At 47.8% G+C, this 14430-nt stretch overlaps 1 long non-coding RNA gene across 1 annotated transcript in view; it reads left to right on the forward strand.

The window, feature by feature from the left end:
* LOC140421854 (uncharacterized) overlaps window positions 1-14430 on the forward strand; it is a 514775-nt gene that overhangs the window by 229722 nt on the left and 270623 nt on the right. The window lies entirely within an intron of this gene.

Below are 14430 nucleotides of genomic sequence, written 5' to 3' on the forward strand. Positions count from 1 at the left end.
TTAAATGAGGGGACCAAATCGCCTTTGAATAAGCACCCGCATCACATTTGCCTTCCCTATTTCCTTCTGCTCCTGTCTGCTAGCTTTCTGAGCTTCAAGAACCCCAAGTCCCTGTGGGCTACAGCTTTCTGCAGTCTCACCATTTAAACAAGAATCCGCCTTCTCATTCATTCTTCCAAAATGAACAACTCACATTTTCCCTCATTGAATTGCAGTTCAGCATCAGTAAATAGAGAAGGAGAGGAGCCAGTGACTGTGGGATTGACGCAGACAGACTTAGCACCCTGAGAGGAGTCAGGGAAAAGTTGGAAAAAGTTTAAAAAACTAATCATGTACCGACAAGAAAATAAAGGTCTTTTAGGAATGGAATACAACAGCGCAGATATTCACAAGAATGTAGGTGTTGTATTTATTAATTTCTTTGAATTGCGTAACTAAGTTTGTTTCCTTCTGTTTGGATACTTCAATGGCGCTGCTGTTACCCAACATTCCCTGCGGGAGTGAATGTGCCCTATTCACTGAGGGAGGCCAATACGCAGGCGCAATGCTGTATTCTCCGGAACATGCGCAGTGTCACCTTGCTCAGAGGCGGGTGAGTGCGGGAGAGGTTGTTGTTAATGGGAGAGAGCGGGCGGGGCGGGGCGGAGGGAGGAATGGAGCCGGGAGGTGAGGGTGGGGAGGGAGCGGAGGCTTCATAAACACCGGGTGTAGGCCCCAAGACCAAATATGACCCCGCAGGTCCGGAGTTTGTATATCGGAGGCTTTTTCCTGAGAATAGGCCCAGATTTAAAAACCATCTTGTTTCAGCAGGAGCAGTGCGCATGCGGGACTATTTGTTGTACGTAGTGGAGTGGGCGGGGCTTCAGGGTCCCAGTGACCAGGAGAGAGAATTTCTGACTCGTTGATCTCAATTTGCTAATGGATGGGAAATGCCTCAATGAGTAAATAACAGCTGATTATAGGAGGGTAATTGAGGTGGCGGAATGGATGTGGAGGCTCCATAAACACCCTGTGGAGATGGCAGAATAAAATTAAGAATCTAATGTTTAATCCGGGCGGGGCTGGGGGGCAGGAGTGTGCATGCATGCTGTCAGCAGGAGGAGAAAATGTTGTGAATTTCTCTTCTAGTCTGACAGTAATGGATTCTGGAAACTCCTTTTACTGGAGGTTGGAAGGGGAGGATTTACACAAAGCAAACTCAAACCAAGAGAAATGTTTTTCTCTTCTGAATTTTTAATCCTGGACTGACAGTGATGACTTTTTACAGGACATTAGGAAAGCAGAATTTTAAGGTGAAAAACTCACCGAAGATTCACTTCAAAACCTGAGATTTTGTAACTCTGTTTATTAGTACCCGAATGTAAATGTTTCTGTTTTATTTGTGGTTCAAGATTTAAACAGCTGTGTAGCTGGAAATAGGGTGGAGCAAGATTTGCAAACAAGGATGTTGCTAAACCGGGGCCCAATGTCGATCAGTGAGCACAGGGGTGATGAGTGAGTGAGTGGGACTCAGTTCAGGAGACATGGCAGCAGAGATTTGGATGAACTCAAGTTTGGCAGGTTTCCTACCCTAAACAACATCACTGAACTAGTTTGGTTTTTACAACAATACAGCAGTTTTTATGGTCACTTTTTCCTAGTGCTGGCCCCACAAATGACCAGATTCATTCAGCTCAATTTTACAACCTGTCTCTGTCTCTTTGTAGGTTTGCACTTACACCTTTTTCTGGTTTTAATCAATTTCACAGGATATTAGAAAGAGACAATTTGCAGTTTGGAAATTCAAACCAAATATCACATCAGGATCTGATTGAGTCGCCCAATTTATCGTAACCTGAATATCTTTGGATTTTGAATATGGAAGGAGAAAGCACCATTCGCAGTTGGGAGAAGCTGAACACATGCTCTGTGTGTGGACGAGACTTCAGCCAATTATCTGACCTCTTGAACCACAAGTGCAGACACAACGGGGAGAAAGCATTGACATGTGGAGACTGTGGGAAGGGATTCAAATATCCAGTTGAGCTGGAAACCCATCGGCGCAGTCACACTGGGGAGAGACCGTTCACCTGCTCCACGTGTGGGAAGGGATTCAGTCTGTCTTGCAACCTGTTGGCTCACCAGCGTGTTCACTCTGATGAGAGACCTTTTAAATGCCCAGACTGCGGCAATTGGTACAAAAGTTCTGGGGAAGTGATGCGCCATCAACGTATTCACAGTGGCGAGAGACCATTCAGGTGCTCTGACTGTGGGACTGGGTTCAGGCAATTATCTGACCTCACTGTACACCAGCGAATTCACACTGGAGAGAGCCCGTTTACCTGCAACGAGTGTGGGAAGGGATTCAGTCGGTCATCACGCCTGATGACACACCAGCGAATTCACACTGGAGAGAGACCATTCTCCTGCTCTGTTTGTGGGAAGGGATTTACTAATTCCTCAGCCCTGCTGAAACACCAGCGAGTTCACACTGGGGAAAGGCCATTCACCTGTTCTGTCTGTGGGAAGGGATTTACTGGGTCCACCGACCTGCTGGAACACCAGCGTATTCACAGCGGGGAGAGACCATTTGGCTGCTCCATGTGTGGGAAGAGATTCACTCAGTCATCAACCCTGCTGACACACCAGCGAGTTCACACTGGGGAGAAGCCATTCACCTGCTCCATATGTCAGAAGGGATTTGCTCACTCATCCACCCTGCTGAGACACCAGCGAGCTCACAAATAACTCTTTTGATTGAATTTTGTTGTTTGTCCATTTGTCCTTTAGGGTTTGTTTGGGAGTTTAAGAAAGTCCAGCCCTGTTCTAGGAATTAATATTCCGGTTAAAAGTCAAATCAGTTTTGTGCTGAGCACACAGTGTGTTAAGTCTTTTTAATATCTCCAACAGAAGTTAGTTCCTTTTGAAGGGATCTCCCTCTCCCCTCTATTCCCTATCCACCCTCCAAAAAGACAGAGGAGCCTTGAGTTCTTTGAGGATATAATAAGCAGGATGGATAAAGGGAACCAGTAGATGTGTGTTTGGATTTCCAAAGGCTTTCAGTAATGTATCACAAAGAAGGTTACTGCATAAGATAGGAGCTCATGGTGTTGGGGGTGATATATTCGCACAGATCAAGGTCTGGATAACTAACAGCAAAGAGTGAGTTGGGATAAATGAGTCATTTTCAAATTGGCACACACTAACTAATGGACTGCCCCTGGGATCAGTGTTGTGGCCACAACTATCTAGATCTATGTTAATGACTTAGAACCATAGAAGTTGTACAGTGCAGAAGGAGGCCATTCAGCCCATTGAGACTGCACCAACTCTCTGAAAGAGCACCCTACCTAGGCCAATCCCCCACCCTATCCCCATAACCCACACATCTTTGGACACTAACGGGAAATTTAGCATTGCCAATCCACCTAACCTGCACATCTTTGGATGATGGAACAAATTGTATTGGAGCTAAATTTGCTAATGGACATGGCAGTGCTTGTTGAGAGAGCAGTTAATAAAACAGAAAATATTGTAGGCTTTATTATTGGGGCATTGAGTACACAGTAAGGAAGTCATAGATGTAGAACATACAGTGCAGAAGGAGGCCATTCGGCCCATCGAGTCTGCACCGACCCACTTAAGCCCTCACTTCCACCCTATCCCTGTAACCCAATAACCCCATCTAACAGTTTTGGACACTAAGGGCAATTTGGCCTGTCCAATCCACCTAACCTGCAAGTCTTTGGACTGTGGGAGGAAACCGGAGCGGAGGAAACCCATGCAGACACAGGGAGAAAGTGCAGACTCTGCACAGACAGTGACCCAGCGGGGAATCGAACCTGGGACCGTGGTGCTGTGAAGCCACAGTGCTGACCAATGTCTTACCGTGCTGCCCTACATTTGTCCGGATCAAACTCCATCTGCCATCTCTCCGCCCAAGTCTCCAAACGATCTAAATCCTGCTGTATCCTCTGACAGCCCTCATCGCTATCCACAATTCCACCAACGTTTGTGTCATCCGAAAACTTAATAATCAGACCATTACATTTTCCTCCAAATCATTTATATATACTACAAACAGCAAAGGTCCCAGCACTGATCCCTGCGGAACACCACTAGTCACAACACTCCAAACAGAAAAGCACCCTTCCCTGCTACCCTCTGTCTTCTATGACCTAGCCAGTTCTCTATCCATCTTGCCAACTCACCTCTGATCCTGTGTGATTTCACCTTCTGTACCAGAGTATCAAGAGGGACCTTGTCAAATACCTTACTGAGGTCCATGTAGACAACATCCACTGACCTACCCTCATCAATCATCTTCGTCACTTCCTCGAAAAACTTGATCAGTTAGTGAGACTCGACCTCCCGTTCACAAAACCATGCTGCCTCTCGCTAACAAGTACACTTGCTTCCAAATGGGAGTAAATCCTGTCTCGAAGAATCCTCTCCAATAATTTCCCAAGCACTGTTGTAAGGCGGCTCATCGGCCTGTAATATCCTGGATTATCCTTGCTACCCTTCTTGAACAAAGGAACATTAGGTATGCTCCAGTCCTCTGGGACCTCACCTGTAGCCGGTGATGATACAACTATTTCTGTCAAGACCCCAGCAATTTCCTCCCTTACCTCCCTCAGTATTCTGGGGTAGATCCCATGAGGCCCTTGGGAGTTATCGAGCTGGATGGTTACAAGGCGCCCAACATCTTTTGCTTTTTGATCTCACTGTGACCCAGAATATCTACACGCCCTTCCCCAGATTCATCATCCACCCAGTCATTCTCTAGGGGCTGTTTAGCACAGGGCTAATTCGCTGGCTTTGAAAGAAGACCAAGGCAGGCCAGCAGCTTGGTTCAATTCCCGTACCAGCCTCCCCGAACAGGTGCTGGAATGTGGCGACTAGGGGCTTTTCACAGTAACTTCATTTGAAGCCTACTTGTGACAATAAGCGATTTTCATTTCATTTCTTTGGTGAATACTGATGCAAAGTACTAATTTAGTACGTCGCTCATTTCATCTGGCTCCATTCATTGATTCCGTCCCCTGTCATTGAGTGGGTCAACCCTTTCCCTGGCTACCCTCTTGCTCTTTATATATGTATAAAAAGCCTTGTGTTTTTCCTTAAACCTGTTTACCAGTGACTTTTCGTGACCTCTTTTAGCCCTCCTGAATCCTTGCTTAAGTTCCTGTTGAGTTTGTCCAGTGTTTGCTCTTTGTTTTTGAGATTTTCAGCAACGACAGTCTTTTGCTTTTATTTTATAGCAGCCATTGGTCACTGAATCTATTCTAGAAATAGAGATGGACCAATTAAACATTGAATTGTATTGGGGGACGTATTGGTTGTGCAGGTTGGTCCCTGGCCTCCGGGATAGATTACTGTGGGAAGGCAAAATGTCCAGTTGTAATTACTCTCCGATCAGCCACGATATTGAATGGCAGAGCAGGCTAGAGGGGCCGAATAACCCACTTCTCCTAATTTGTATGTTATGCTGCAAGAGAATGATTACAATACAGGAGGAGGCCATTTATCCCATTGTGCCCCTGCTGGTTCTCTGCAAGAGCAAATCAGAAAGTCCGATTCCCCAACCCTTCCCTAGTAGCCCAGCACTTCTATTCTCTTCAGGTGCCGTCCAATTCACCTGTGAAAGCCTTTGTTGTTTCAGTTTGAGCTGGAGTGGAGATGGTGTAGATTGTGGTTAAGCTTATCTCAGGGTCACATATTATACTGGCGTTGTGATCTGTCTGGTTCAGTTTCCAGCGAGATGGGTGGAGTCAATGGGAAGGAAGTGGAGTTTGTGGAAGGGATTGAAGACATTGGCTTTGATCTTCTCAGTATTAACTTGAAGGAAATTTCTGCTCATTCTATTCTGGATGCCAGTCAGGTCAGGACGAATGTGACTTTGTGGGAAACTTAGAGGTGATGGTTTTCACATGCACCTGGTCTGGGCGGCAGGGTGGAGCAGTGGTTAGCACTGCTGCCTCACGGCACCGAGGACCCAGGTTCAGTCCCGGCCCAGGGTCACTCTCCATGTGGAGTTTGCACTTTCTCCATGTGTAAGTGTGGCTCTCACCCCCACAACAAAAATATGTACAGGGCTGGTGGATTGGCCACGCTAAATTGCCAATTTTTTGGAGAAAAAGAATTGGGTACCTAAATTTAAAAACTGTTGTCCTGGTTTTTCTGGGTGGAGGTTCTGAGTTTGGGCGATTCTATCAAAGATCTGATGGAGTTGTAAGAATATAAAGTACTCCCCGGAACCCCCCCCCCCCCCACTCCCCCGCCTCATCCCCTCTCTCTTTCTGACATGAGATTAGTGTCATCTGTAGGTCCAGACCGGGTGGCAGGTTCCCTGAAGGACATTACTGAACCTGTTGGGTTTTTACAACAATCCAGCAGTTTTCATGGTGACTTTTTCCCAGTGCTGGCCCCACAAATGACCAGATTCATTCAGCTCAATTTCACAACCTGCCTTTGTGTTTCTATAGGTTCTCTCTCACTCCCTATTTTCTGTTTCCAATCAGTTTTGCAGGGTATCAGAAAGGGACGATTTGCAGCCAGAAAACTCAAACCAAACATCACATCAGGATCTGATTAAGTGGTTCAGTTTATCATACTCTGAATATTATCAGAGTTTGAACATGGAACGGAAAAGCACCGTTCACAGTGGGGAGAAACCGTACACGTGTTCTGTGTGTGGATGAGGTTTCAGCCATTCTTCTGGCCTGTCAAGACACAGGCCCAGTCACACAGGGAAGCAACCCTGTAAATGTGGGGGCTGTGGGAAGGGATTCAATTACCCATCAGAGCTGGAAGCAAGCGCTCACACTAGGGAGAGGCCGTTCACCTGCCCCATGTGTGGGAAAGGATTGACAAAGTCAAAGAACCTTCTAAAACACCAGCGGATTCACACTGGGGAGAGACCTTTTAAATGCTCAGACTGTGAGAAGTCCTTTAAAAGCTCCAGTGAACTTATCAACGTGTTCACAGTGATAAGAGACCATTCAGGTGCTCTCACTGTGGGACTAGGTTCAGATGGTCATCTCAACCTACAGTACACCAGTGTGCTCATACTGGGGAGAGGCCATTCACCTGCTCCGAGTGCGGGAAGGGATTCATTCATTCATCCCTCCTGCTGACACACGAGCGAGTTCGCACTGGGGAGAAACCATTCACCTGCTCCATGTGTGGGAAGGGATTCACTACCTTATCAGACCGGCTTATACATCAGCCCACTCACACTGGGGAGAGGCCATTCACCTGTACCATCTGTGGGAAGGGATTCATTCAGTCATCTGCCGTGCTGATACATCAGCGCACTCCCATTGCGTCGGGCCCATTCTCCTGCTCCAGATGTGGGAAGAGAGTCCTTATTCAATCTGCGGACACACCAGCGAGTTCACACGGGGGAGAGGCCATTCACCTGCTTTGTGTGTAAGAAGAGATTCACTCACTTATCCGCCCTGCTGAGACACCAGCGACTTCACGAGTAACGACAGTGATTGAACATTGCTGTTAATCACATCCAGGACTGAATCATGTTCACTGGGGGCTGTTTCTGCTGTTGTTAATAAACCCCAGCCCAGTTATAGTGGTTAATATTATGAATCAAAGTAAAATAAGTCAACTTTCTATAAAAGTGAAATAAATGTTTTTTTGTGAAACACAGTGGTGTTGAATCATTTTAATATCTATTTTTAAATAAATTTAGTGTACCCAATTACTTTTTTTCTAATTAATGGGCGATTTAGCGTGGCAATCCACCTACCTACACATCTTTGGATTGTGGGGGTGAAATCCACGCAGACACGGGGCGAATGTGCAAACTCCACACGGACAGTGACCCAGGACCAGGATGGAATCCGGGTCCTCAGTGCCGTAGGCAGCAGTGCTAACCACTGCACCACCATGCCCTCCTCTTTTTAATACCTCTCACACAAATTCATTCCTTTTGAAGTTCTCTCCCTCTCCCCTGTTTCTTCCTCCTCACTTCCAACAAGTGTGAGGAGCTTGTGGAGTTTCTTTATAATGAAGATTCAGGCAATCTGATAGCTACCTCTGCTGTTTTCTTCCCTTCTGGTAACACACCCGGACAAATTTTCTCCTTGTCCACCTCCTTCTCCATCCAGCCCCCCCACTCACACCAGTGTGTTCATACTGCAGAGAGAGGGTTTAAATGCCCAGACTGTGACAGGAGATGTAAAACCCACATTCACTGATGGTTCACCAGTGCATTCACACCGGTTCCACTCAATTCACCTGCTCTCAGTGCAGGAAGAGGTTTAGTCAATTGTCCATCCTGCAGCAACACCAGTGAGTTCACACCAGGGAGTGGTCATTCACCTGATCCATGGGTGGGGGGGGGGGGGGGGGTGCGGAGGGAGGGTTCACTGAGTCAACCTATTAAAACACTAGTAAATTCATATTAACGGAAGATATTTTAAATGTCTGGATTAGAACAAAGAACTGTACCGCACAGGAACAGGCCCTTCGGCCCTCCAAGCCTGCGCCGACCATGCTGCCCGACGAAACTACAATCTTCTACACTTCCTGGGTCCGTATCCCTCTATTCCCATCCTATTCATGTATTTGTCAAGATGTCCCTTAAATGTCACTATCGTCCCTGCTTCCACCACCTCCTCCGGTAGCACGTTCCAGGCACCCACTACCCTCTGCGTAAAAAACTTGCCTCGTACATCTACTCTAAACCTTGCCCCTCTCACCTTAAACCTATGCCCCCTAGTAATTGACCCCTCTACCCCGGGGAAAAGCCTCTGACTATCCACGCTGTCTATGCCCCTCATAATTTTGTAGACCTCTATCAGGTCGCCCCTCAACCTCCATCGTTCCAGTGAGAACAAACCGAGTTTATTCAACCGCTCCTCATAGCTAATGCCCTCCATACCAGGCAACATGCTCGTAAATCTCTTCTGCACCCTCTCTAAAGCCTCCACATCCTTCTGGTAGTGTGGCGACCAGAATTGAACACTATACTCCAAGTGTGGCCTAACTAAGGTTCTATACAGCTGCAACATGACTTGCCAATTCTTATACTCAATGCCCCGGCCAATGAAGGCAAGCATGCCGTATGCCTTCTTGACTACCTTCTCCACCTGTGTTGCCCCTTTCAGCGACCTGTGGAACTCTCCTAGATCTCTTTGACTTTCAGTACTCTTGAGGGTTCTACCATTCACTGTATATTCCCTACCTGCATTAGACCTTCCAAAATGCATTACCTCACATTTGTCCGGATTAAACTCCATCTGCCATCTCTCCACCCAAGTCTCCAAACAATCTAAATCCTGCTGTATCATCTGACAGTCCTCATCGCTATCCGCGATTCCACCAACCTTTGTGTCGCCAGCAAACTTACTAATCAGACCAGTTACATTTTCCTCCAAATCATTTATATATACTACAAAGAGCAAAGGTCCCAGCACTGATCCCTGTGGAACACCACTGGTCACAGCCCTCCAATTAGAAAAGCATCCTTACATTGCTACTCTCTGCCTTCTATGACCTAGCCAGTTCTGTATCACTTTGCCAGCTCACCCCTTATCCCGTGTGACTTCACCTTTTGTACTAGTCTACCATGAGGGACCTTGTCGAAGGCCTTACTGAAGTCCATATAGACAACATCCACTGCCCTACCTGCACCTTAGTGACCTCCTCGAAAAACTCTATCAAGTTAGTGAGACACGACCTCCCCTTCACAAAACCATGCTGCCTCTCACTAATACGTCCATTTGCTTCCAAATGGGAGTAGATCCTGTCTCGAAGAATTCTCTCCAGTAACTTCCCTACCACTGAAGTAAGGCTCACCAGCCTGTAGTTCCCTGGATTATCCTTGCTACCCTTCTTAAACAGAGGAACAACATTGGCTATTCTCCAGTCCTCCGGGACATCACCTGAAGACAGTGAGGATCCAAAGATATCTGTCAAGGCCTCAGCAATTTCCTCTCCAGCCTCCTTCAGTATTCTGGGGTAGATCCCATCAGGCCCTGGGGACTTATCTACATTAATATTTTTTAAGACACCCAACACCTCGTCTTTTTGGATCTCAATGTGACCCAGGCTATCTACACACCCTTCTCCAGACTCAACATCTACCAATTTCTTCTCTTTGGTGAATACTGATGCAAAGTATTCATTTAGTACCTCTGGCTCCACTCATTGATTCCCTTGCCTATCCTTCAGTGGGCCAATCCTTTCCCTGGCTACCCTCTTGCTTTTTATGTACGTGTAAAAAGCCTTGGGATTTTCCTTAACCCTATTTGCCAATGACTTTTCGTGACCCCTTCTAGCCCTCCTTCCTACTTTCCTTATATTCCATTCAGGCTTCGTCTGTTCGCAGCCTTTTAACCCTGACAAATGCCTCCTTTTTCTTTTTGACGAGGCCTACAATATCTCTCGTTATCCAAGGTTCCCGAAAATTGCCGTATTTATCCTTCTTCCTCACAGGAACATGCCGGTCCTGAATTCCTTTCAACTGACACTTGAAAGCCTCCCACATGTCAGATGTTGATTTGCCCTCAAACATCCGCCCCCAATCTAGGTTCTTCAGTTCCCGCCTAATATTGTTATAATTAGCCTTCCCCCAATTTAGCACATTCATCCTAGGACCACTCTTATCCTTGTCCACCAGCACTTTAAAACGTACTGAATTGTGGTCACTGTTCCCGAAATGCTCCCCTACTGAAACATCTACCACCTGGCCGGGCTCATTCCCCAATACCAGGTCCAGTACCGCCCCTTCCCGAGTTGGACTGTCCATATATTGTTTTAAGAAGCCCTCCTGGATGCTCCTTACAAACTCCGCCCCTTCTAAGTCCCTGGCACTAAGTGAGTCCCAGTCAATATTGGGGAAGTTGAAGTCTCCCATCACCACAACCCTGTTGTTTTTACTCTTTTCCAAAATCTGTCTACCTATCTGCTCCTCTATCTCCCACTGGCTGCTGGGAGGCCTGTAGTAAACCCCCAACATTGTGACTGCACCCTTCTTATTCCTGATCTCTACCCATATAGCCTCACTGCCCTCTGAGGTGTCCTCCCGTAGTACAGCTGTGATATTCTCCCTAACCAGTAGCGCAACTCCGCCACCACTTTTACATCCCCCTCTATCCCGCCTGAAACATCTAAACCCTGGAACGTTTAGCTGCCAATCCTGCCCTTCCCTCAACCAGGTCTCTGTAATGGCAACAACATCATAGTCCCAAGTACTAATCCAAGCTCTAAGTTCATCTGCCTTACCCGTAATACTTCTTACATTAAAACATATGCACTTCAGGCCACCAGACCCGCTGTGTTCAGCAACTTCTCCCTGTCTGCTCTTCCTCAGAGCTCCACTGTCCCTATTCCCTAGTTCTCCCTCAATGCTCTCACCTTCTGACCTATTGCTCCCATGCCCACCCCCCTGCCATACTAGTTTAAACCCTCCCGTGTGACACTAGCAAACCTCGCGGCCAGGATATTTATGCCTCTCCGGTTTAGATGCAACCCGTCCATCTTATACAGGTCACACCTGCCCCGGAAGAGCTCCCAGTGGTCCAGATAACGGAAACCCTCCCTCCTACACCAGCTGTTTAGCCACGTGTTTAGCTGCTCTATCTTCCTATTTCTAGCCTCACTGGCACGTGGCACAGGGACTAATCCCGAGATTACAACCCTAGAGGTCCTGTCTTTTAACTTTCTGCCTAGCTCCCTGAACTCCTGCTGCAGGGCCTCATGCCCCTTCCTGCCTATGTCGTTAGTACCAATATGTACAACGACCTCTGCCTGTTTGCCCTCCCCTTTCAGGATGCCCTCTACCCATTTGGAGACATCCTGGACCCTGGCACCAGGGAGGCAACATACCATCCTGGAGTCTCTTTTACGTCCACAGAAGCCCCTATCTGTGCCCCTGACTATAGAGTCTCCTATTACTATTGCTCTTCTGCGCTTTGACCCTCCCTTCTGAACATCAGAGCCAGCCGTGGTGCCACTGCTCTGGCTGCTGCTGTTTTCGCCTGATAGGCTATCCCCCCCCGACAGTATCCAAAGGGGTATACCTGTTCGAGAGGGGGACAACCACAGGGGATTCCTGCACTGACTGCCTGCCGTTTCTGGTGGTCACCCATTTCTCTGCCTGCACCTTGGGTGTGACCACATTTATATAACTGCGATCTCTGATGCTTTCCGCCACCTGCATGCTCCTAAGTGCATCCAATTGCTGCTCCAACCGAACCATGCGGTCTGTGAGGAGCTCCAGTTGGGTGCACTTTCTGCAGATTAAACCATCCGGGACGCTGGAATCCTCCCGGACCTGCCACATCTCACAGTCAGAGCACTGCACCCCTCTAACTGAAATTGCGTCAATTAATTAAAATTAAAAGTTTAAAATTTTCAAAAAATATTTTAAAAAAAATTTTTTTTCAAGTTACTGTTAACTATCTGTTTCCTAGCACTAGATTTCTAATATAGATGCGAAAGCTAAATATAGTACTCTCCGATCTCTGGCTTAGATACCCCTCTAAATTATAATTAAGTAATTATGTTTAATTAGTTACCAATGCTGAATTTTTTAAATTGAGTGTAGATTCCCAACCAGCCACTCAGGTCACAGCTTTTCTGTGCTGTCACTTCAGTTTCCCCCCGACACACACAATTTGAAAAAGGTATCAAAGTAAAAATGAGTAAAAATCACTTACTTACCTTCTGGGTGTCTTAGATGTTCTCAGGTTCTTTCCCTGACAGAGACCGCTCCTCCTCCTCCGAACGGCTCCCGAATCTAGGCCGCGATCTTTTAAAATCTCCGCTCTGACTCGCAGTTCCTTGTGGAATTGTGGAAAGAATGAGGTTTCTGTGGACCTAACAGGTTCACACTGACAGGAGACTGTTCAGGATTCTCTGTGGGACTCGGTTCAGGATCTCTCTGCGGGACTGGGTTCAGGAACTCTCTGTGGGACTGGGTTCAGGATCGCTCTGTGGGACTGGGTTCAGGGTCTCTCTGTGGGACTGGGTTCAGTGTCTCTCTGTGGGACTGGGTACAGGTTCTCTCTGTGGGACTGGGTTTAGGATCTCTCTCTGTGGGACTGGGTTCAGGATCTCTCTGAGGGACTGGGTTTTGGATCTCTCTGTGGGACTGGGTTCAGGATCTCTCTCTGTGGGACTGGGTTCAGGATCTCACTAGGACTGGGTTCAGGATCTCTCTGTGGGACTGGGTTCAGGATCGCTCTGTTGGACTGGGTTCAGGGTCTCTCTGTGGGACTGGGTTCAGGATCTCTCTGTGGGACTGGATTCAGGATCGCTCTGTGGCACTGGGTTCAGGTTCTCTCTGTGGGACTGGGTTTAGGATCTCTCTCTGTGGGACTGGGTTCAGGATATCTCTGTGGGATTGGGTTCAGGATCTCTCTGTGGGACTGGGTTCAGGATTGCTCTGTTGGACTGGGTTCAGGGTCTCTCTGTGGGACTGGGTTCAGGATCGCTCTGTGGCACTGGGTTCAGGTTCTCTCTGTGGGACTGGGTTTAGGATCTCTCTCTGTGGGACTGGGTTCAGGATATCTCTGTGGGATTGGGTTCAGGATCTCACTGTGGGACTGGGTTCAGGATTTCTCTTTCGGACTGGGATCAGGATCTCACTTGGACTGGGTTCAGGATCTCAGTGTGGGACTGGGTTCAGGGTAATTCTGTGGGACTGGGTTCAGGATCTCTCTGTGGGACTGGGTTCAGGATCTCTCTGTGGGACTGAGTTCAGGATCTCTCTGTGGGACTGGGTTCAGGATCTCTCTGGGACTGGGTTCAGGATCTCTCTGTGGGACTGAGTTCAGGATCTCTCTGTGGGACTGGGTTCAGGATCTCTCTGGGACTGAGTTCAGGATCTCTCTGTGGGACTGGGTTCAGGATCTCTCTGGGACTGGGTTCAGGATCTCTCTGTGGGACTGGGTTCAGGATCTCTCTGTGGGACTGGGTTCAGGATCTCTCTGTGGGACTGAGTTCAGGATCTCTCTGTGGCACTGGGTTCAGGATCTCTCTGGGACTGGGTTCAGGATCTCTCTGTGGGACTGGGTTCAGGATCTCTCTGTGGGACTGAGTTCAGGATCTCTCTGTGGGACTGGGTTCAGGATCTCTCTGTGGGACTGAGTTCAGGATCTCTCTGTGGGACTGGGTTCAGGATCTCTCTCTGGGACTGGGTTCCGGATCTCTCTGTGCGACTGGGTTCAGGAACTCTCTGTGGGACTGTGTTCAGGATCTCTCTGTGGGACTGAGTTCAGGATCACTCTGGGACTGGGTTCAGGATCTCTCTGTGGGACTTGGTTCTGGATCTCTCTGGGACTGGGTTCAGGATCTCTCTGTGGGACTGGGTTCAGGAACTCTCTGAGGGACTGGGTTCAGGATCTCTCTGTGGGACTGGGTTCAGGAACTCTCTGTGGGACTGTGTTCAGGATCTCAATGTGGGACTGGGTTCAGGATCTC

This window comes from Scyliorhinus torazame, chromosome 5 (assembly GCF_047496885.1).
Source record: "Scyliorhinus torazame isolate Kashiwa2021f chromosome 5, sScyTor2.1, whole genome shotgun sequence".
In the NCBI taxonomy this organism is placed as follows: domain Eukaryota; kingdom Metazoa; phylum Chordata; class Chondrichthyes; order Carcharhiniformes; family Scyliorhinidae; genus Scyliorhinus; species Scyliorhinus torazame.